Here is a 24574-nt window from a genome sequence, read left to right on the forward strand (position 1 = left end):
GAACTACCTTGATATATAAAACCCCTGCTGTTCTTTGGCACTTCTGAAAGCAGCAGCCTGCCTTGGTGCAGGACTAAGTCATTTTCTTGTGTGATTGACTCAAAAGAGGTCATGTTATCAAATTAGGGGGTGGAGAATAGAAAAAGTAATATTGTACTACTAAGCATTCTACATACTTATGTTAGAGTAAAGTAATTATAATGGATGTGTATTAAGAAATGAATGTATTTTTATGAATAAATACAATGGTCTTTTTAGAAGATACAAATATGACTAAATCTCTCTTTTCTTATTTCTCTGTAATATACCCATGAAAGATATCCTAAAAAGAAAAATAATTCTCAACTACTACTTAAAAGAATGACAGAAACCATGTACATTCTCAATTCTTACAAGAATTCCTACAGTCTGTCACCTGATGAGTTAAAACCCAGGAACATTGTCTTCTGTCAAGCAGCCGTAGGCAGTCTTTCTGGAGAGGCATGCTGCCAGTTGTTGTTCTAACAAGGGGAGGAATGAAAGGTACTACTGCAGCTACAACTTGAAGTCAAAGAAATTGGCTCAGTAAAATCAATTTAATGCATTCAGTACAGGAAATATTATGTTGAGGATAGCCTCAACATTCCAGCCCATAATATGTCTAATGATTTCAGTGCTAGAAAAAGAAAACAGATGCAAAAATCAGCCTGAACCTTAAACCCAATTTGGAGAATTTAAGAAGAGGGCATGAATGAAATGCTCATCTCCAGCTGACATACTCCTTATTTTCAAACATGGAAGCGCTACTCTGCTATTAAATAGAGCATTCTTTACTAGGCAGAGTATGTGAAGAGGAATGAAAGCATCTCTCCAATATAGTGTGCTCCCTAATTCCAACTCTACGTTTCAACTAGATGTTGAAAATCTTGCTATTGAAATAAAGCTCTCACATAATAATGAAAGTTTCAGCATCACAGAAATTATATAGACAGTTTCCTTTGGTCACATTACTAAGCTATTCCTTGAGTTGGTAGCTGAAACTTGAAATTTTTTCTCTCACAATGAATGGCACCAGTGGAATTTTCCCCAACACCAAACAGAGCCATAAACTGAGGACTTGTCACAAAATCTCAAACCTGTCTATCATTAGACTAGATCTCTAGAGATTAGTCAAGGAATCACAAGAAGAGTGGAATAATAATAATAATAACTTGACTTAGTAAAATTTTAAAGAACCAGAAGAAAATTGAGAGAAAAAATATTTCTGTGTGATTCATGACACAGAACAACCACACAAAAGTGGATTTTGAAAACAGCTGCTATTCTTCTTTATGGAAGAAAAGAAAGCATAGTAGCAGCAAAATAAAACTAAATCAATTAAATCTTGTTAAAGAACAATCCAAAGAACAATTGATGAAAATAGATAAGTAGTGAAAATCAATGACTCAATCAGTCAATGAAACAGGAAATAAAATTAAGAAATATGCAAAATGGGAAGGAGATCATTAATTTTCTGAGGTTTTTTTTTTCATTTTCAAAGGGAAAAATGGTGCACATGAAAGAATATCACCAATTTTTAAATGCCTAATGAAATTACATAACTGGGCAATGATTACCAGTGCTAACTAACATCACACATTGAGATACTTAGAAATTGTATGCCTCATGAAGGAAGTACACAATACCAGCTATGGAGAATTCTTGTGAAAAAACAAACTTCAGTCTGAGCCTATTAGTCTGTTCTCATGTTGCTAATAAAGACAAAGCAGAGACTGAGTAATTTTTAAAGAAAAGAGGTTTCATTAACTCACAGTTCTGCATGGCTGGAGAGGCCTTAGGAAACTTACCATCGAGGTGGAAGGGAAAGCAAATATGTTCTTCATATGACAACAGGAAGGAGAAGTAAAGGGGAACTGACCTTTAGAAAACCATCAGATCTCATGAGACTTATTCACTATCACGAAAACAGTATGGAAAAAAAAACACCTCCATGATTCAATTACCTCCCATTGGGTCCCTTCCACAACATGTAGGGATTATGGAAGCTACATTTGAGGATGAGATTTGGGTGGGGACACAGCCAAACCATATTATTCATCCCCTGGCTCCTCCTGTATCTCATGTCCTCACATTTCAAAACCAATCATGCCAGCAATCTCTCAAAGTCTTAACTCATTTCAGCATTAACTCAAAAGTCCACAGTCCAAAGTCTTATCTGGTGCAAGGCTGGTCCCTTCCAACTATAAGCCTGTAAAATGGAAAATTTATAAAAAGGGTAGTCACTTTCTGGATACGACGGGGCCAGGCTTTGGGTAAATACACCAGATCCAGATGGGATAAAATGGTCAAAACAAAGGGGCTACAGGCCCCATGCAAGTCCAAAATCCAATAGGGCAGTCATTAAACTTTGAAGATCCAAATTGATTTTCTTTGACTCCATGTTTCACATCCAGGTCAAGGTGACACAAGAGGTGAGTTCCCACGGCCTGGGACTGCTCCATCTCGTGGCTTTACAGGGTACATCTCCTTGTCCTGGCTGCATTCACAGGCTGGTGTTGAGTGTCTGCAGCTTTTCCAGTTACATGGTACAAGCTGTCAGTGGATCTACCATTCTGGGGTCTGGAGGACAGTGGCCCTCTTCTCACAGCTCTAATAATCAGGGCCCCAGTGGGGAGTCTGCATAGGGGCTCCAGGCTTGCATTTCCCTGCTGCATTTCTCTAGCAGAGGTTCCCCTTAGGGCTCTGACCCTGCGGCACACCTCTGCCTGGACAACCAGGTGGTTCCATACCTCCTCTAAAATCTAGATGAAGGTTTCCAAACCTTAATTCTTGTCTTTTATGCACACGCAGGACCAACATCATGAGGAAGCTGCCAAAGCTTTGGGCTTACAGCCTCTGAAGCAATGGCCTGAGCTGTACATTGGCCCCCTTTTGCCATGGCTGGAGTGACTGGGATGCAAGTTACCAAGTCCTAAGACTGCAAACAACAGGGGGAACCTGGACGTGGCCGAAGAGACAATTTTTTCCTCCTAAGCCTCTGGATCTGTGATGGGAGGGGCTGTTGCAAAGGTCTCTGACATTCCCTGGAGACATTTTCCCCTGTGTCTTGGCAATTAGCATCTAACTTCTCATTACTTATGCAAATTTCTACTGCTTAGTTAAATTTCCCCCTAGAAAATGGGTTTTTATTTCCTACTGCATTGTGGAGTTGCAAATTTCTTAAACATTTGTTTGTTTGTTTGTTATACTTTAAGTTCTGGAATACATGTGCAGAACATGCAGGTTCGTTACATAGGTATACACATGATATGGCGCTTTGCTGCACCCACCCACCCATCTACACTAGGCATTTCTCCTAATGCTATCCTTCCCCTAGTTTTCCACCCCCCAATAGGCCCTGTGTCTATGTGTTCTATGTGTTCTCATTGTTCAACTCCTGTGTCTATGTGTTTATGTGTTCTCATTGTCTATGTGTTCTCCTGTACCTCTTCCCTGTGTCTATGTGTTCTCATTGTTAAACTCCCACTTATAAGTGAGATCATGTGGTGTTGGGCTTTCTGTTCTTGTGTTAGCCTGCTGAGAATGATGGTTTTAAGCTTCATCCATGTCCCTGCAAAGGACACGAACTCATCCTTTTTTATGGCTGCATAGTATTCCATGGTCTATATGTGCTACATTTTTTTATCCAGTCTATCAATGATGGGCATTTGGGTTGGTTCCAAGTCTTTGCTATTGTGAACAGTGCTGCAGTAAACACACATGTGCATGTGTCTTTATAATAAAATGATTTGTAATCCCTTGGGTATCTATCCAGTAATGGGATTGCTGGGTCAAATGGTATTTCTGGTTCTAGATCTTTGAGGAATTGCCAAACTGTTTCTACAATGGTTGAACTAATTTACACTCCCACCAAGACTGTAAAAAATGTTTCTATTTCTCCACATCCTCTCCAGCATCTATTGTTTCCTGACTTTTAAATGATTGCCATTCTAACTGGCATGAGATGATATCTCATTGTGGTTTTGATTTGCGTTTCTCTAATGACCAGTGATGATAAGCTTTTTTTCATGTTTGTTGGCCTCATATACCTTTTATTTTTGAGAAGTGTCTGCTCATATCCTTTGACCACTTTTTGATGGGGTTGTTTTATTCTTATAAATTCATTTAAGTTCCTTGTCGATTCTGGATATTGGCCCTTTGTCAGATGGTGAGATTGCAAAAATTTTCTCACATTCTGTAGGTTGCCTGATCACTCTGATTATAGTTTCTTTTGCTGTACAGAAGATCTTTAGTTTAATTGGATTCCATGTGTCAATTTTTTTTTTGCCATTGTTTTTGGTGATTTAGTCATGAAGTCTTTGCTTATACCTATGTCCTGAGTGGTATTGCCTATGTTTACTTCAAGGGTTTTTTAGGGTTTTAGGTCTTATGTTTAAGTCTTTAATCCATCTTGAGTTAATTTTTGATAAGGTGTAAGGAAATGGTCCAGTTTCAGTTTTCTGCATATAGCTAGACAGTTCTCCCAACACCATTTACTAAATAGGTAATCCTTTCCCCCATTGCTTGTTTGTTTTTGTCAGGTTCATCAAAGATCAGATGGTTGTAGGTGTGTGGCATTATTTCTGAGGCCTCTGCTCTGTTCCATTAGTCTATATATCTGTTTTGGTTCCAGTACCATGATGTTTTGGTTACCATAGCCTTGTAGTATAGTTTGAAGTCAGGTAGCATGATGCCTACAGCTTTGTTCTTTTTGCTTAGGAGTGTCTTGGCTATATGGCTTTTTCTTGGTTTCATATAAAATTTAAAGTAGTTTTTTTCAAATTCTGTGAAGAAAGCCAATGGTAGCTTGATGGGGATAGCACTGAATCTATAAATTACTTAGGGCAGTATGGCCATTTTCACAATATTGATTTTTCCTATCCATGAGAATGGAATATTTGTCCATTTGTTTGTGTCCTCTCTTATTTCCTTGTGCAGTGGTTTGTAGTTCTCCTTGAAGAATTCCTTCACATCCCTTGTAAGTTATATTTCTAGGTGTTTTTTTCTCTTTGTAGCAGTTTGCTCCATTTCCTCTTGAACGCTTTGCCACTTAGAAATTTCTTCCCCCAGTTACCCTAAATCATCTCTCTCAAGTTCAAAGTTCTACAGATCTCTAGGGCAGCACAAAATGCTACCAGTCTCTTTGCATAGCAAGAGTGACCTTTATTCCAGTTCTCAAGAAGTTCCTCATCTCTATCAGAGACCACCTCAGCCTGGACTTTACTATCCATATCACTATCAGCATTTTGGTCAAAGCCATTGAACAAGTCTCTAGGATGTTCCAAATCATCCCACATTTTCCTATCTTCTTTGAGTCCTCCAAACTGTTCCAACCTCTGGCTGTTACCCACTTCCTAAGTCACTTCCATATTATTCTGTATCTTTATAGCAGCACTCCACTACCCCATACCAATGTACTGTATTAGTCTTCTCACGTTGTTAATAAAGACATATCTGAGACTGAATAATTTTTAAAGGAAAGAGGTTTGATTCACAGTTCAGCATACCTAAGGCGGCCTTAGGAAACTTAAAGTCATGATGGAAGCAGAAGCAAACATGCCCTTCTTCACATGATGGCAGGAAGAAGTGCAGGGGAACTTTGCCCTTTAAAAAACCATCAAATCTCATGACACTTATTCACTAACATTAGAATGCATGGGGAAAACTCACCCACATAATCAATTACATCCTACTGGGTCCCTGTCATGACACATGGGTATATAGGGAGGTATAATTAAAGATGAGATTTGGGTGGGGACACAGCCAAACCATATCAGACTTGTTCTATCTAATTTCTAGTTTGCTGGGTACAAAGAAACATATGCTATAAGAATCCAGTAAGAAAAACCTGATTGTGACAAATTCTGCAAGAGAAGTAATTCATTTTATTCAGCAGGTCAATTGGAGGGGAAAAAAGAGTAGAGAGTAGATTTTAAAGACTTGAGAGACATAGCAACTACATTTATATCTGAACTAAAAGTAAAGTTGTGATAAAATCAATACCAGAATATGATGAAGAGCTGGTCTCAGAATGCTCAAAGGAAAACAGTAATATATAAATGTCATGCAAAGTCAAATTGTTATTCATATATACAGAGGGAGGGCAGGGAAGATCTTGCTTCTCTTCTACAGGGCTGAGTTCTATTTGCCTAACACCATTCCTAGCTCATATCCAAGCAGAAGCAGTTGAAGCAACTGTTTATTTGGGGTCAGAAAGAGGATCATGGAAGGTGAGCAGGAAGAGTCTTTATGGCAATGGCTAAGAACAATACCAATGCTTTTAAACTGAAAAAAAAAATGAGTTTCATGTATCCTAGTGTGATTCCAATTTAAATTTTAAGCTTTATCCCTGTACAGACAGTGCTAGATCAGCTAACTTAAAATCCATATTGCATTCAGTACCAGGAATGAGAAGATGAGGGGAGTAATCTCAAATTAATATAGTTTTTGAATAAGACTTAGGAATTATCTTCTACTATACAATTACACATTCGTTCCGGATTAGCTAATTATATATGAAGAGGAAAATGTCCTTCATAGGTGTATTTCTTAGACCCAAACAATTCTGTAACAAGAGGCAGTGAAAACAATCATAGTGCCACAAACCTGGAAACGTTTGTCTATAGAGTGTGGGCTTTGTGACTAAAAAGTCAGTCAATTCAATTCTACAATGCAGAAACACAAACCAACGAGAAAAAGAGAATTCAGGGGTTTGGATTAGACTATGCAGAAAAGGGGAACTTTATAAAAGACTTCACAATGGAGATGCCAGAAAGGCAAATTTAGAAATGTATGGAAGAATGTAATGATGGCTCAAATGGAATTCTTTGCAAGATGAGACATTTTGCATAAATGGATTTCTGTCCCTGACACATCCTGAATGCATAAGGGCAAAATTAACCTTGTATTGGTAGAGTCCTTCTGATTGAGTGTAGTTTCTTTCATTTCTTTGAACTTTTAATTCATAAGGGCAACATAATTTAATTTATACTTTTATTCTTGCTCCAGAGCTGCTGGGTGGGTAGGTATCCCTAATTCTGAAATTCAGCATCTAGGAGGCACACTATAATACATATATAAGCCAATTATTCCCTAAAGGTTTTCTAACAAAATGGTATTTTGGTTGCCTTCTCTATCTTTTTCCATGTATTTCTCAATTGGTGAAGAGAGATACTAATTATTGGTCTCCTTATATCCTAACCTATATGAACACAAAATAAAGATTTTATCATTTATGTTTACTTTCTGAAAATGTGCACACCAAAATAAACTCCTCCTAAAGGATCATTAATGGCATTGTCCAGAAATCATTCAATAAAAAGTAACTCTTAAAAGGGAATGCTTCTATAGGAAAAAAAAAAAAAAAAAACTGGACTTCTCAGTGAAACCAATGAAACAATCAAAGATTAAAAAAACAACAATTGGAGATTCTTAGCTTATATAACGCCTCATTTATTACCCAACTACTTATTGATTAGGGGCTCTGCTAGGCAGAGTAAATCCAAGGTTGAACAGAAATATGGATACCTGCTTCCAGGGAATTTGAATTCTAGCTAAAAAGAAGTAACAAAGCAAAACCACCAAGAGAGAAAGATGCTGTTATTTCATATGTTTAAATTGAGAAACAGAATCAATAGCAAACTAGCTGGACCAAAAAGAGTAATGTGTTGAAGAAACAAGAAGGGAATTTGTTCTTTATCTTTTTGAGGCTACATGGCATGTTAATACTAATATTTCTGTAGAGCAATTTTATTCTCTTTTTTATTTTCTCTCTCCAGGCTACCCCTCTTTTAGTATGTGTATGGTAGACAATGAGTACCCAGTGTTTGTTCTGAATTTCAACACAAAATATGGATTTCATCTTTGAGTCATAATTCCTAATTGGCCCACAAAAAACTGTTTCACCCAAAGTTAGGAATCCACTAAACAACCAATCATTAGTAACCAAAGGTGGGGTAGGTGGGGGGTTAGAATCATGTAACACTAACATGAGGTGAGGTCTCTTGCAAGACTTTGCTATTTTACTATGCAATGTCTATTCTCTACCAGTTTATGGTTATAATAGAACCCTAATTTTGAATGGGTCAGCAATGCTTCCCGTTGAAATATAATATTCCTTGGCCTTTCTTGTGGATAAAGATAGTCATTTGACAAGGTTCTGGCACAACAAAAATAACTGGGATTTTCCAGGTGGAGCTTTGGAGGAAGCTTTGTTAAAGGGAAGATATGAAAAGCTCATGCCCTTTGTCTTTGGCTTTGGTATTCTTCTTCCCCAGAACTCAGATATAAAGCTGGTGGTGGCTAACCATCTTACAAACATGGAATGGTAACCCCAATGGCAAAACTTCATGTTAATAGCAGCTGAATAAAGAGATTAAGGAGAATAAGTCTTAAATATTACCTTAAAAGCTATTATAAAAGTCCTGGACTTCTCACCTGCAGAAATTTGTGAAGTGACAAAAATAAACTTTCTGTTTAACTAAATCACAATGAATTGAATTTCAGCTATAGGCAACCAAGTGACTTAAGTATTGCCCCTTTGTGATTAGCTTGTGATGACTATCTATATCAGATAAGTGGATTTTGATGAAGCAATTCAAACAGACTTACCTTCAACAACAAATGGGAACAACAGTAATCAAAATGCATAATTATTTTTTAAAACGTTAATGTTAAAGATGCAGACAAAGGTAGTAAAACATTAGAAGGGAATGGAGAAGGTTTGGGCAAAAGCAGAGTACTTTTTATACTCTGTAACAATTTAGACCAATATATATAATTGTAGAATAAGAATATTTGTGCAATGCCTTTTAAATTATTCAACATAATGTAAACATCAGAGCTATGGTGAAAATGGAAATATCAGTTAAGCCCAACTATTAAAAATGTTCATTAGATGAAAAAGAGATAACCTAATACAAAAATAGATTAAAATACTATGTAAACAATGAGTTAAAAATCGCAGCTTGAAGTGAAAAAAAAAAATGCTAACTAGATTTAAGACATGGACCTACAGCAAAGGGAATCTAGAAGGAGAAAAATAGAATGACAAAGACTTATTAATAAACTTTGTCTAAAGTCATCATATGAGTGTTATTAATATAAAACATATTAGAAATTAACTCAATCACTACATAAACTAGTCTATTATTTACTATTTAGTTTTTTAAAATGATAAAAGCCAAACATTAACAAATGTCCATGTATCAAACAATATAGTACTTAAAAGCATAAGGCAAACATTTTTAGAAACTTAGTATTTGTCAGAAGTTGAAAATTTGTTTAATTTCATTATGAGATTTTGACAGGGTTATTACAAGTCTTTGACAGGTTCGTTACACCAAAATCGATAGAATTTCTGGAGGAAATTAACAAGTTAAAGAAAAGTATGATTTTGATGTGATAGAGGTCTCAGTTTGAACCTTGTATCTAAGTAAAATGCTATAAAAAAAATCCTCATTTTGGAATTAAAGAAGAAGAAATAGGAGAAAGGAATTACTTTTGCACAACCTAAGAAAATGAGAAAAACAGATAGAGGAAAAGGGAGATGGAGGGAAGGTGAAGCTGCAGGTGAGTAAGAGGAGACATAAGAGGAGAAGAGAAATCTAATTCCGTTTCTGTATTATGGCCATTATATGCTTTATCTAATTTAATACTCACATGTGCCTATCCCCATTTTACAGAAGAATGAACATAATTTCACAGGTGAGTAATATTTCCAAGACCAAACAAAGGGTTTTTCTTTGTTTCATTTTTAATGTTATCATATTTTCTTTTTCTAACATTTGAAATTTATATTTTAGGGTTATTGTACTTTGAAATGTTTTTAAAATAAAGCGGACTAATTTTTTTAGTTTTGAAGAAACAAAATTTTAAATTATGGTAATGATAAGTTCTTGACTGAAGAGTCTAAATTGTATGTTATCATTTGCTCAAATCTTAATAAATACAACTTACATTTTAATAGTCATATAATTGAGTGTGTTTTGAGAGAAACTATTGTTAATATTATTTACATTTGTTTTCCAATGTCAGAAGCAAAAGCACAAAAGAGTATATAGCTTAAAATAAAGAAAAAGTTGTGGAGTTTACATACAAATTACATGATCCAGGTCAAAATATATAGCAATATAGAAATCTTTTCACTTTTCAAAAGTAACCATTTGAAATCCTTTAAAGAATTATTCTCTTCAAACATTTTGAAACAAATTTGCCTTTTGATTGGAACTATGTGTTTCATTATAAAGATGGAACACGATGTTCTGGCTTACATATTCTCTGCAGAAGGAGGTCCTTTTTTGTACTGAATTTTTAGCATATAGTAAAGATCCAGATTGTAAAAAAAAAATTAATTTCAGGCATGACAGACTGGAAGTATATATTGAACAGATCTGGGAACAGAAATGATGCAAATGCCTTTCTCCCAGCTTCTGAAAATTATGTAATGGACCAGAATTTCAAGATAGACTTCTGTTTAAGTGAAGCATGGACTTTCAATCAGAGGACAGTATCAAAAATGACTTTTGGAATGCAAAGTATAAGGCAGTTTCCCACAAATGGTAGGTAGTTCCATGAGCATTGACTGTAGTGATATCATTATAGCTAAGCATCAGGATACTCACATATATTGTAATTATTAGTGGTGGTAACAGAACATGGATAGTAAACATTTATTCTGAATGAGCAAGAGCAGTAAAGGAAATTGACTCATGAAAGGAAGAAGACCAGTGATGCATTAAGAACTAGAAATAAAAATCAATAAAATTGTTTTAATTCTTCAGCATATAGCTATTATGTTTAAAGTATTATACATTTTGGTCAGTCACAATGATGATGGTAACATTTATGTTGCCTATACATTGATTTTTATATTATTTAGTGTTTCTATCTCCAAGCAAATAAGAATACTGATAAGCTAATAAAAATACTTGAAAGATTTGTCCCTTCTTGTCATTAAAGTATTTAAAATATGGCAGTGGCAAAGAGTGCAACTGAATAGTGCTAACCAGTTGCTATTATAAAAAAATTACCATAATGTGTTTGATAAATGACATTCAAAAATAATGAAAAATTAGTAATTCTAATACATTAAAAATTAGTTCATTTATACTTGCATACATATACCTAGAATTAGAAATTTTTCTAATAATACATAACAGCTATCAATAGAACAGATGGATGGACTTTTAGAAAGGTTCTGTTAAACCATTCCACTTAAAAATTGTCTACAAATTTCAAGTCAATGCAATGCAACTCAACAAATGTTTTATCAAGAGTCTGTTAATGTGCAATTTTTCCCTCAAAATGTTTCTAGAGAGGGAAGGAATAGGAAAGAAACACATCAAAATTTTTTTGTAAAAAAGACATGACAAATCACTCAAAAATACAAACAAAATGCTGTTGAAATATACAGGTATCTTAAACGTCTGAAGTATCAGCAAAGACTTCATGGGAGGGCTGACATCTGAGATGGTAATGCTAGAAAGAGCAAGAATTCAACGTGAAGGGGGACTTCATTCAAGGGTGAAAACCAGTGGAAGTCCACACTCATAAAATTACTTATAATAAAATTCTATAAAGCCATTAGCTTACTTCCACTCAGTATAAGGTAAAAGATCTATAAAAGACATTGGTGATATTCAGTTATCCAACCACTCAGAAACCCTAAGTAGCCAGGGCTTTTCTACAAGCAGCTTGTGCAAGATGAATTTTCAATTCTATCTCTACCTCTAATCTATCACCAATTATTTATTTATTTCTGCTTTTCAATTATGATATATCTGTAAAATAGCTGCTACTTAATTTTATCATTGACGAAGTAAATAGTACACACACACACACACACACGCGTTTGCTGTTCTCAAAATATCACCCTGATGACATGACCACAGAATTTATAAACCTTCAAACCTTACCCTGTGAAATAACTTTCGTAGAAATTTTCAGAATGATCTCACCCAAACTCATGTCTTTAAGATAATGTATAGGTGAAATTCTATGCCACATAGATTCCTGATTTTAAATTCTCAGAAGGATAAGATTTGTGTTATGAGAAAAACAATACAAAAGAATTGGAAAGATAAATGAGCAGAAATGTAACATATTAGTAAAATAGAGAGAAAAGGAGAAAATGTGCGTAATTAGCTTAATTGCTTCTACGATATATATTCAAAGTATTTTCAATATTTTTAGTCACAAAAATATATTTTTAATATTTGAAATTATGGTTAATGCCTTAAGTTCCTATTGTTTCATCATCTTCAGTAAATTTTCCTGAATATTTTTTTACTAGTTACATTTTTTATTTCTCTAGTGTCTTTTAAGTAGATCCAAGCTGACATCTTTATTTCAATGTAAAAGCTTTAATATGTATATATTTTTAAACACTCTTTTTGCTCTTAGAATTTTCTTTTATATCAAATGGAATAGTAAACGGCCATATACTATTTAATGGCGATAGAAATGCGTAACTGTTCTGGAATCATTTCATCCTTCTTTACTTATGGTATGCTATTTTCCTGTTACTTTCTTGTTCTAATAATACTTCTTGATATCCTCATATCTCAATGTCTTTTTATATGCTCCCTCCTCCAAGAAGTCTTTCAAAATAAAATGAAATATTATAATAATGATATATTTCTTATTGTTTTTACATGGCTGGCACTGAACTAAATGTTTTTCATCTATTATCTCCTTCAATATTCATAGAAACCCTCTAAGGAAATATTGTCAACTCATTTGATAAGGAAATCAAGGGTCAACATGGTTCAAGCAACATCCAACTCTGTCAGTTTCCAAAGAGCAGCTTGCTCTTCGTGTGTGTGTGTGTGTGTGTGTGTGTGTGTGTGTGTGTGTGTGAGAATCTCATCCTTTTCCACATGATCATATGCAAATATATATGGATGAGTTTGTGTGTGCAAATACATATATATGTATGTATGAATGTGTATATATGTGCAAATATGTATAGATGGATGTGTTTGTGTGTGTATTATTGCTGATTTTTGTTGAAGATTACAGCCAGTCTTTTTATATCTGCCTGCAGATTGAATCATAAAATGGTTAAGTGAAATGATAGTCTTATTCATAGTCTTTACCCAGTCTTCATAGAGCCTTCGCATTTTCATTAACACAGTAACTGCCAGATAATAGTTACTCAATAAATTATTATTGATTGAATAGCAAAAAAACTCTAAATATACCTAGAGAACTGTCTGAACAGAGTAATAAACTCCTTAAATTCTTATATTTTCATTCATTATTGCCCACACAGCTGCTTTTTACTAGGAATAATATTTTCTATTCATTAAATTTTCTCCATTTTAAGCATGTTTTCAGGAAATTTGCCTATTACTAAGAATAATATGTTCTGAAAGTGTCAAATTTGATTTTGCATAACAAAAATGATTACAGATTAAACATTTTTTAACACAAATCACCTTTCTTAGTAGGAAAAGTAAGAAATAATTTTTTTTCCAGGGATCTTCTTTTTCAGTTGATACTAATTAGATTTTTTTAAACCAAGTTTAAAGCTCACACTGTTCTGGCTTGAACAGTGCCAAGTGATAATCCAATGTGACATACATTTCCTATAGCAATAACATTTTGGCAGATAAACTCCCCAATGAGAAACAACCATTCCTATGCATAGATGAATTTTGTGATAGAACGCAAATGAAAAAAAAAAAAAAAAAGTAACAGAATTTTCAGAAAATACTCCACAGTATAATGAATCCCCTTTCCATATTTACGGAAAGTGCCTCAATCCATAGAGGGTAAAAACATTGAATATCTAATAAACAATACATCACAGATTCCTCATTGTCCTTGGAATGTTGATAGAATAACTGATTATTATTTATACTAAAATTCATTCCTAGAAATCTTGTATCCTTTCCCTTCATTATGCAATGCTGTCTTGGACCTGGGAGTCTGGAAATGTGGAAATTATAACACTTTGACACACCATGTAAATGAGGTATCACAGTAACATGCTATTTAAATAAAGTTTGGAACAAACATTCAGTAGGGAAGTTTGGAAAACTTATAACGAGATTACCTCATAACTTCTTTTTGTAAGAATATTCTTGTATTTCCCCCCAGCCATTTTTAATTCCAACAAGAAGATACAGTGAGCCAATTTGGCACTCCAGCAGCAAAGCTGCACATTGTATGATTGTGGCAATTAGTCAGGAGATGAGCTCTTCCTTTCCTTTATGTAGATAATATTTCACTTGAGATATCTTTATCTCTCTGATGGAAATACCTGTATTGGATATTATCAATCTCAATCAACAAGATATTTTCCATCTTCAGTTCTGAAATTGAGGCTAACATGGGACGGTAATAGAAGCTTCCAGGTTAGCATATGTGCTTTATTCAATTTCTACATGTTATTTTCATGATTAGTTGCAAGACCTAGACAACTGGGTGCCTGTGGAAAGCTTTAGGAGAGATGCAATTTTGAAGTTTCTTTTTAAAATGTAATAAGTGTATGTTTAAAATATCATGGCTATAGCAGCACAAATGACTAGCCATAGTTAGGGATGCCACCTGTGGCCATGCAAAAAAGAATAAAATGAAAATATCTCATTTTTGGAACATAAACCCATATCTTTAGAACTGTGCTGTTTTTAGGGGCATTTATTTGCTAATGAGCTAGAATCCAAAAATGTATATATTTAGAAATAAAATGATGTAAGCCTAAGGGAATTAAAAATTCAGATTTCCTTGGGCAAACCTTAGTCAGACAGGCTTCATACACCTCCAAATATTTATCTGTTAAAATTAAATATTTCTTTAACTTTCTAGAATTCAAGAGCTGCTAACTAGGGGTGGCTTGGAAACGTCATCAGGTGTCTGTCTCGCATCTGTGGCAGCACCTGAAATCTACACTTCCTATGTTTTCTATAGTTTTTGGATTCCAATCAGAGACCCTGGCCCTTCTTTTCAATTTTTTCCTTTTATATCTTCTTCTGAATGTCTTATGGTAAACAAGCATTTAATATGAAACTTCTTTCTGTAAACAAATTAGATAAGTTCCAACAGGCTAAAAACCAGAGAGAGCAAAGAACTATCCACAGAAGAATCTGGCAAGGGAGGCCCAGACAGTCCCTCCCTCAATAAGCCAATGTATCTCCTCAGAAACTATTTCAGTCACCATGTGTTCTCTAAATAGCCTTCTGAAGAATTTCCCAAGGAGATTTCTTCCCAGTGCACTTAGGAAGGTTCCTTCCATTAGGGTGGGCTTTTGGGAAGAAGTAGATGAAAGAGACCATTAGTTCAGCTTACTAAAGATAGCTTTCCATATACTTTAATCCTGACAGGCGAAAAAAGACCAAAAACGTTGTAATGAAATAGCAGAATGCTTTCTGAATAACAGTATAAGGTTTTCAAATTCAAGTCTGGCTATCCCAATGCCAATACATATGTACACTGGAGTATGGAAAGCTATAGCTTATAAATAATCTATCTTTTAATGTTTTCATTCCTGAAACTATTTCCCAAAATAGTGCTCTATCTTTTTTAAAACTGTGGTCTTTCTTATTTATATGACTAGAGGAGTAAAAGCCAAATGATCATTTCACATCTCTTAGGCATCTTCAATGAAGAAAGCCACTTGTCAGTTTTATTTGCCCAAGTACTTTAAATTGATGAGTCGTTTTTGAAGAAAAGCAATAGAATTTAATTCTAGTTCATTTGTGCTTTTTGCTCATTTCCAGCAGACTAGCTGAGAGAAACTGAAGGAGACTAAAATCAGAGTGGATAGGATAAGCGATTGTACTTTCTTAATGCAGAATTTACCATAAAAACATTTTAATTTTTTATATTTATTATATGCTTAAAACATGTAGACTTAATTGTGCTGGTTATTTGCTTTGCTGAAATGCATTTTAAGTTTATATACATTAAAATAAAAATAATTCACTTGGTAATATCCACTAAATCTACTTTTTAGCTATAAATCCTTTAATTTTTATTTTGCTTTTATTATATCTATGGTCAAAGAGACAACAATAGATGCATTGGTTTTTTTCTTTTGTTTGTGTGCATGTGTCCAAAAATCTTCAAATACTTTTATATTAAGTAATTGCCATTTTCTTATATGGAAGTATATCCCTTGTAGCTCTATCTGTTGATTTCTAAACATACATAAACATAGCTACTGACCATTGGCCACATTTTTATGACAGATTTTTAAATTATAACTTATTCTCTTAGGCCAACAAATGGTCATAATTTTAAGATAATGTGAGAGGAAAAATCAACTCTTTCTCCACAAACATCCACAACAAATACTAGCTCATTTTTGGTTCTCTTTTGTGGTAGTTTGCATGTAAGGAAAACTCAAAAGAAAGCAGTTCCTAGATTTTTATCCATTGATTAGATGTTAAGGGTTTTGTGATAGTACTTACATATTATTTAATAATTTCATCTGATTTGTAGTTTTTGATTTTTAAGTGAGACATTCTGAATACATTTTCTTCTCATAATCTCTTGTCTGTGTATACAAGAATGCCATTTATTATAAATTACATCTATTTGATTAAATCATGTTTTATTATTCATGAAAATATCACACCTTTAAACCATGTTCAGTGAATTCTAACATTTTTTCCATGAAGATCAGGAAAACCTACCACTGAAAGGCACATGTTAGATTCTCTTGTTTTAAGAGCTCAGAAAAATGTATTCTCCCAGTATTCCTTGAAATTTGATGAGTATTAGATTACCTATGAATTTTTTCTTTTGATAAGTTTTAATTAATGAAACCACTATCATTTCAGCCCCCACTATAAGCTAATATTGTAAAAAAGAGAATTAATTAAGATACAAGACCTTTAGAAATCCTAGGTTTTACAAATTTCACCTTAAGATAATCAGACAACAGATTTTTAATAGCTGCTATCAGTCTATATTTATCGCAGTTCATTGTAAGAAGGGATTAGACATTATAAATCAGAAAGTGTTAATGATTACATAGCAAAGCATTATTGTGCTTTACTATGTAATCGAATATGTGAATAAAAATCTTGTGACTTTAAAGTCTATACAATACAAAGAAATCAGTGGAACTAGCTGATTTTCAAGTAAGTGCAGTCAGTTGAAAATCAGTTTAACAAATATAATTAAAATGACTAACAGGAAAATACACCAAATAAGACACGCAAAGAGTTAAAATCCTTGTAACATGAAGAACTCATGGATTAATATAAAAAAAAATAACACCTTGGCAAAGCAAACAAAGAGGTAACTTGAAAAAGGGAATCACACATACTAATTGTATGTACATGTGGGTTGTGTGTGAATATAAAAACATAAACAAGAAGAATATGCAGAACAGAAGTACTCTCTGGGGAGAAAGAGAAAGGAGAATATAAGGCATTTTAAAGATAGCTATAACATTTGATTCCAAAAGCAAATCAATCAATAAATGAAGATAATATTGTGAAATTGCTAATATTTTTGTCAATTTTTTCTGATAGGTTCAGAAGGATTTATTTTCCATGCTTTTCCTATGTTCCTCATGTTTAAAATAAATTGTAATTTAAAAATAATCCTCAAAGAATTTGCAATAGAAATATAAAAAAGTGACCAATAATAAAATAACTGTTAAGAGGTTTATCACACTAAAGTAATCAAAAATGTAATACAAAGAATGATAAAAATTGGCAAAAAGCTATGAAAGATCTTAAAAATACTGGATGCTCAATGTTAGCATGGGTAGGATGACAAAGTCACATTCATACAATGCTGTGGGAGTGTAAATTGGCATAACCTTTATGAAAATCCATTTGGCAGTAGGTATAAAGAGCACGAAAATGTTCAGCTCATTTTGATCTAGTAATTCCATTTCTGGGAATCTAGCCTACAGACAAAAGACAAATGTGAAAAGAATATATAGGCACAAATATTCTGACCATTTATTCATCTTCTCAATGAATATTTATTTATAGAGCCCTTACTATGTGTCTAATATTTTATTAGACACTAAGTCTACAACAGGCATGGAGACAGATAAATTCTCCATAGACTTTGCCCATTGAAGCATTTTTTTTGTAAGAAGAAATTGAACACAGATTATCCAACAACACACACATGTATATATATATATATATAAATACTCACACACATATATAGCATATCTCACATAATTAAATAACTATAATTTTATTGTATAAATTAGGATATACAATATGGTGTATATATAGTGAAATAGCAAACTATCAGATTTATTGAGCAACTACTATGCGCCAGGACCTATTTTAATCATAGTTACATGTATCATCTCATTTAATTCTCATGACAACCGCATGAGGTAGTATATTAGCTTTCTATTTCTCTTGTAACAAATTGCTACACCCTTAATGGTTTAATAAAACAAAAATTTTTTCTCTTACCAGTGTTAGAGGTCAAAAATCCAAAATGAGTCTCACTAGGCTAAACTCAAGGTGTTGGTAGGTCCATGTTCCTATGGAGTCTCGCTCTGTAGCCCAGGATGGGGTGCAGTGGTGCAATCTTGGCTCACTGCAACCTACACCTCCCGGGTCCCAGTTCAAGCAATTCTCATATCTCAGCCTCCCAAGTAGCTGGGATAATAGGCACGAGCCACCATGCCCAGCTAATTTTTGTATTTTTTTTTTTTTTTAGTAGAGATGGGGTTTTATCATGTTGGCCAGTCTGGTCTTGAACTCTTGACCTCGTGATCCACCTGCCTTGGCCTCCCAAAGTGCTGGGATTACAAGCATGAGGCACTGTGGCATTCCTCAGCTTGTGGCCCTATTTCTTCATCTTCAAAGTTATCAAGGTTATGTTGAGTTGTTCTCACACTGCCATATCTCTTGTTCTCTCTCTCCTGCCTCTTCCACTTATAATAACCCTTGTAATTATATTGAGACCATCCTAATAATCCAGGATAAACTCCCCTTCTCGAGGTAAATTGATCAGCAAACTTCACATACCTTCAATTTGAATTCCCCTTTACCATGAACCCTAACATATTGTGGAGATTAAGATACGGACATCTTTTGAAGGCCGTGTTCTAGCTACTACAGGTAGGTACTAATTTTATCCTCATTTTACATAAAATAAACAGAGAGAAAAAGTGTTTGTTATTTGGCCTAAAGGTCACATATATACTTAGTGACAAATCTGGTATTTAAATCTAGCTAAGCAACCCAATATGTGGGCTTTTAAGCACTATGTTGTAGTATTTCATAAGCAAATCACTGATGCTGAATCTTTATACAGAATAGAACAGTTTTCAGAGAATAAAAGGTGAGAATCTGATAAGATGTTAATGCTATTTACATCTTAGTAATAAGCTCATGGGTAATTTTTATTCTGCTTTATTATATATTTGTAATTTCGACATTTTCTTTAATTAATATGGATAAGAATCATTCTGTCATCAACTTGATTAAGCTGGGAACTATTTCCTAAAAGCAACTTCCATGTGTGGCTATAGGTTCTATCTGACCAAAAGTTATATTGCACATGTTCTGGAAGATGGAAGCAAAGCACAACCATTACCCTCTAATGGTCATCATCAGTGAGGCTATGGGAGACAGACACAGCTATGCAGGTGATTTCAAACAGGTACGCTGTAGTTTGCTTTGCTGCAAAGTCACAGAGACACTAGCCCTGAAAAGCCAATAACCTTCCATATATTTCTATACCTGTCTCTTTTTGTTGCCCCTGTTCTGCAGCTGTTTGTGTGTAGCTTCCAGATTTCCACGTAAGAACCGACTCATCCATCTGTGTCAGGACTGGCTACTTTTCTCTAGTATCGCTACTCCCTTTTTTGGATTTTTACATCCCTAGCTTCTCTCGCAATTGTGTATGTTCTAACACTTATAATAAATTTATTCTTCCTACCATGCACAGTGTTTCTGCATTTCTGATTGAATCCCAACTGATACAGTGATTAGAACCAGAACTCAGTTGCTTCTGCAATAAAAAGCTGCAGGAAAGAAGGTTCGAGTTAAGTATTGGCAGAAATATCAGCTTTATCTGTGGTAATATGGAAAATAGAAAGTGTACCCAAGAAAATCCACTGATTCGGCTGGCTAAAGAGTATGTTGAAAGTACTAACTGGATTATTCTAACCATATGTGATAAAATATGAGAAAAGAGATAAACTTATGAAGGAAGTGTTTCACGATTTGGCAGAACTTAGGTTGTAAAGGGTCGAGGACAGTTGTTTCACTGAGATTTAGGCTCTCCAATTAAGAAATGGCCTCAGAGTAATGATCAAATCCAGAAACCTTCTAGTAAAATAGCATCTCAGTTTAAAAACAGCGTCAAATGCAGTTTTAACTGTATTGGGACTACTGATAGATTTAATGGCATGCCTTATAGACAGAAAAACAAAGCTTGTTAACTTGCCCTTTAGATATTCTCTGCTAGAGGCTGTCTATGGATTTTAAGGGTGTTATACCACAGCACCCTAAGTCTCAGGTCAAGATAGAGAATGAACGGTTGTAAAGACATTTGTGTGTATGCTTTTGCTTAATCATGTAGCCATCAATAATATTCTAAGAAATCCACAATGTTTTTAAGACATTTGCATTGGTGGAAGTACTAACAAATTGTGTTAAATAAGAGAGGTTCAGTTCAAAGAAAAAGTATCATAGGTTTTCTCAAATTTCTATGGGAAGAAAGCAGGCTGAGAAAGTTAGTCACCTGCAAACGTGGGCCATTCCCTGTAGGAAAGGAAGGATGATTCAGAGTGCAGAGCCACTTGGCTGGAGAGTGGAGTTAAGAACCACAGGGAACCGCTTCCAGGGAACACAGCTGTGCCCTAATCAAGGAACTGGCATTGTTACACTGGCTGGATCAGAACTGCTATGAACTAGCAAGTACTACTCATTCCTCATTCCTCCTTTTCAAATGGAAACGTTCACTGAAGTGACCCTGATATCACACCTACCCCAAGACCATCTTGCTGCAAGGAAGCCCAATGTCTACATGGACAGGCTGAGTGGAAAGACAGAAGAAACGAACAAAACACAGCTGGGCCAGCCTCCCAGACCACATGCCAGTGTCTGCAGCACCCTTGTGGAGAACAACCAAGGAATCCAACTGACAGGGAGAACCGAGGCCTTCTGCAAACCATTTCAGTCAGCTCCAGCTGTTTGCTCACCCCAGCCGAGGTGCCAGCATCACGCAGAAGAGACAAACCATCTTTGCAGTGCCCTGCCTGAACTTATGACCCACCATATCATGAATAAAATAAAATGGTTGTTGCTTTATTTCACCAAGTTTTGGGATAGAATCAATACGTAGCTGAAACAATATGCAGTCTGTAATTTTAAAAAGTAGGTACTAATTTTATAAAGAAATTTTAAAAATAGATTGGAATGTCCCTTTTTCCCATTTCCTGTTTTGGGAATTTAAAATTTAAAACTTAGAGAAGTAAACACCTAATGTTCTGAATCAAAGCGAGGTAATTCATTTAAAATTCAAATGCAATTACCCAATAAGCATTTTTGTGTGGCTTCAAGCAGGAAGTTGCCTTCCCCTCCTCTTTCTTCCTATAACTCTTAATTTAATGTACCTTTCATCTGGCATTCCCAATAAACTGCTTGTTTAATAGGTATTAGTGATCTCACATTACATTGTAATGATCAATGCAATGTACTACAGAAGATACAAAAATATATAAGGTATTATTTGTGTCCTCAAAGAACACAAAGTCTTACAAACTACTCTGATTACTTGTATAAATAAAAATACTATTGTCATATATGATTGACAAAAATCTGTTCCATAAGGAAAATTCAGAGTATTACAAGGATTCAAAGGGAGATTTTATTTGCTACAAGTTATAACAAATAGTGTATGTAAGAGATATAGCTGAGATGAAACTAGGACTATATTGGCTTTGGGTCCAAAGCGGACTCTAAACTTCTCAAAAGCAGGAATACGATGATCTTCACGTCTGAATTCCTCATGCATCTGTCAAAGAGTTTTGAAGATTATAGCAGCTCAATAATTGTTTGTTGAACAAATTATTGGATGGATTTCCAATTTCTGTGTATTGTATTGTTGGGAAAGAATCACTTGATTATCTTTTGTTCTAGGATAATAATTTGACAATGTCTTTTTTACTACCAATTTCTGTGGGATGCAGAGAAGATAAAACCAGTGTGACAGTTTTAGATAAAGTAATTTGAAAAGCATAAATTACTATTAGATGAAAAAAGAGGATAATATTCACTAATATTTCTCATGCAGCAATGATTTTGCCATGTTTTCCTGGAGTAACAAGGGCAAATGGCTTCAACATGAAAGTCCATGCAGTTTGTTCAAGATATTTTGACAGATTCTACATTTTCTCAGGATGTTATTATTTGTAATGTTTATAAGCATCATCTTATGACCTGATTGAAGTAAATGAGAGCAAAGTAGAAAGAGAGAAAAAAATCTAATTCAGGATAGAGCTGTAAAAACAAAAGATTAGAATAAGGTCCTTTCTGTCACTGAGATAAATTGTTACACCCTTTTATGTTCTACATCATGGACTTCTAACACATTCACAACTTGTATGTGTCATATGGGCATGAGCTATTTCTCATCCTCCCACTCATACTTCCTTCCTAATAGCAAGTTGTTCCAAAATATCTTGTCAGCAAGCCTTTGCTGCTGCTTGAAGACAAACTTGATTCTGAAACCCTTTGCTCTTTGTGAAAGAAAGAAAAATAATCTTGTTTTATTTCCAGTGTTAGAATATAAATCAGTATCATAGCTAATTTCAGAATTTTATAAGTGTTTAAATTAAATACATAGAAAACACAATGCCTATTCTTGAAAAGAGTTAAACTTAGATGCTATATACATATAAAATATGTCAAGTTTTGGTTTTCCTGATTTTTCTGTATCCTTGTTTCTTAAAATCTATGTATTCCTACTGAAGCAAATATATTAAGAATTACACATTTTTAACAAACTTTTGAGGAAAATCTCAATTAATATAGTTATTATGGCCACATGTATTTAAATAATAATAGATTAAAAAGAAAAGAAATTCACCAACTCCAGTTTCTTGAAAATTACAAAAAAGCTTGTGATAAAACTTCAGCCTAGAAACTGCACTTTTCTTACCCTGGCCACTGTGTAGGCTTCAGATAAAATTCATAACCTTCAAATTTCTGAAGTAGAGGCAACATCCCTCCCAAGTCAGCCCTCACTGTCTACCGTTGAAGGTTTGACCCAGTGTCTAGCTCAGAAACATGACCGAGAAGTAAATGGTGGGACTGGACCCAAACGACCACCACCATGGTAAGGACTGACTCCCATAGTCTACAACTGTAATACTGAAACTGGAAGTTCCGATGCCAGGGCATCAACTAACTGGGAATAGGACAAGGTTTTCTGGCATTTATAAAATATCTCTGGTACACAAAGAAATGGTAATCAAGGGGCAGGAAAGATATTCATTTATTATACATCCATATATACACACGCATTCATGACCTCAATATATTTATGTTGCATTCTTGGTAAAAATGTAAAGTGGTAAAACCATTATGGAAAATACCATGAAAATTCCTCAAAAAAGTAAAAATAGAGCTACTGTATAATCCAGCAATCCCACTTCTGTGTGTGTGTGTGTGTGTATAATGAAACTAGGATCTCAAAGGGTTATCTGTACTTCCATGCTTGGAGCAAATTACGCATAATAGTCAAGATATGGAAACAATCCAAATGTCTATCAACAAATGAATGCACAAAGTAAACATGGTGTATATATACAATGGAGTATTGTTCGGCCTTACAGAAAAAAAGAGGAAATCTTATCATTTGCAACAACATGGATAAACCTGGAAGACACTAATTAAAAGTAGCCAGTGTCAGAGGATCCAAGATGGCCGAATAGGAACAGCTCCAGAGTGCAGTTCCCAGCAAGAACAACGCAGAGGGTGAGTGCCCACCACATTTCCAAACAGATTTTCACTGCCCACAGACCAGGAGATTCCCAGGCCAAAAAGTGCCAGGAGCTTTCAGCACAGCGATTTCAGCTGGTGCCAGCTTGGCGCACAGAAACCCACACAAATCTGGGCAGCCATTTCAACTGGTGCCTGGAACTCCTGGGAGACCGAGCCACCAATTCAACTTAAAGGAAGGGGGCAGAGACAGGGAGCCGGGTGATCTGGCTCGGCGGGTACCACCCCCACAAAACAAGCAATCTGAAACCCTCTGGATTGAGAGTTTCCCAGCAAGCACAGCTGGACCCAGGATGGCCCAGCTCAGTGGGGGAAGGGTAACCACCACTATTGAGGTAGTTCACACAGAGCTGGGCAGAGCCTGCAGCAGCACAACAATGCCTCTGCTGGCAGACTGTGACTAGACTACTCCGTGCAGGGCAGGGCATCTATGAAAAAAGGCAGGAACATGACATGAACTTATAAATAAAGTCTACCTTCCTAAGACAGAGCACCTGGGAAAAGAGGCAGTTATGAGTTCCGCTGCATCAGACTTAAAAGTACCTGTCCAGCATCTCTTCACAGAACAATGGAGCTCCCAACACAGCACTTGAGCTCCTGTGCTCAAG

At 35.0% G+C, this 24574-nt stretch overlaps 1 long non-coding RNA gene across 1 annotated transcript in view; it reads right to left on the minus strand.

The window, feature by feature from the left end:
- Nucleotides 1–10049: 10049 nt before the first annotated feature.
- The window catches only part of LOC116550404, a 169554-nt gene continuing 155029 nt past the window's right edge, over nt 10050–24574 (minus strand). The window contains exon 3 of the long non-coding RNA XR_004268388.1: nt 10050–10760. This is a non-coding gene — a long non-coding RNA (uncharacterized LOC116550404). The remainder of the gene's footprint in view (nt 10761–24574) is intronic.

This window comes from Sapajus apella, unplaced genomic scaffold (genome assembly GCF_009761245.1).
Source record: "Sapajus apella isolate SASKATOON/1434 unplaced genomic scaffold, GSC_monkey_1.0 scaffold1, whole genome shotgun sequence".
Taxonomy (NCBI): domain Eukaryota; kingdom Metazoa; phylum Chordata; class Mammalia; order Primates; family Cebidae; genus Sapajus; species Sapajus apella.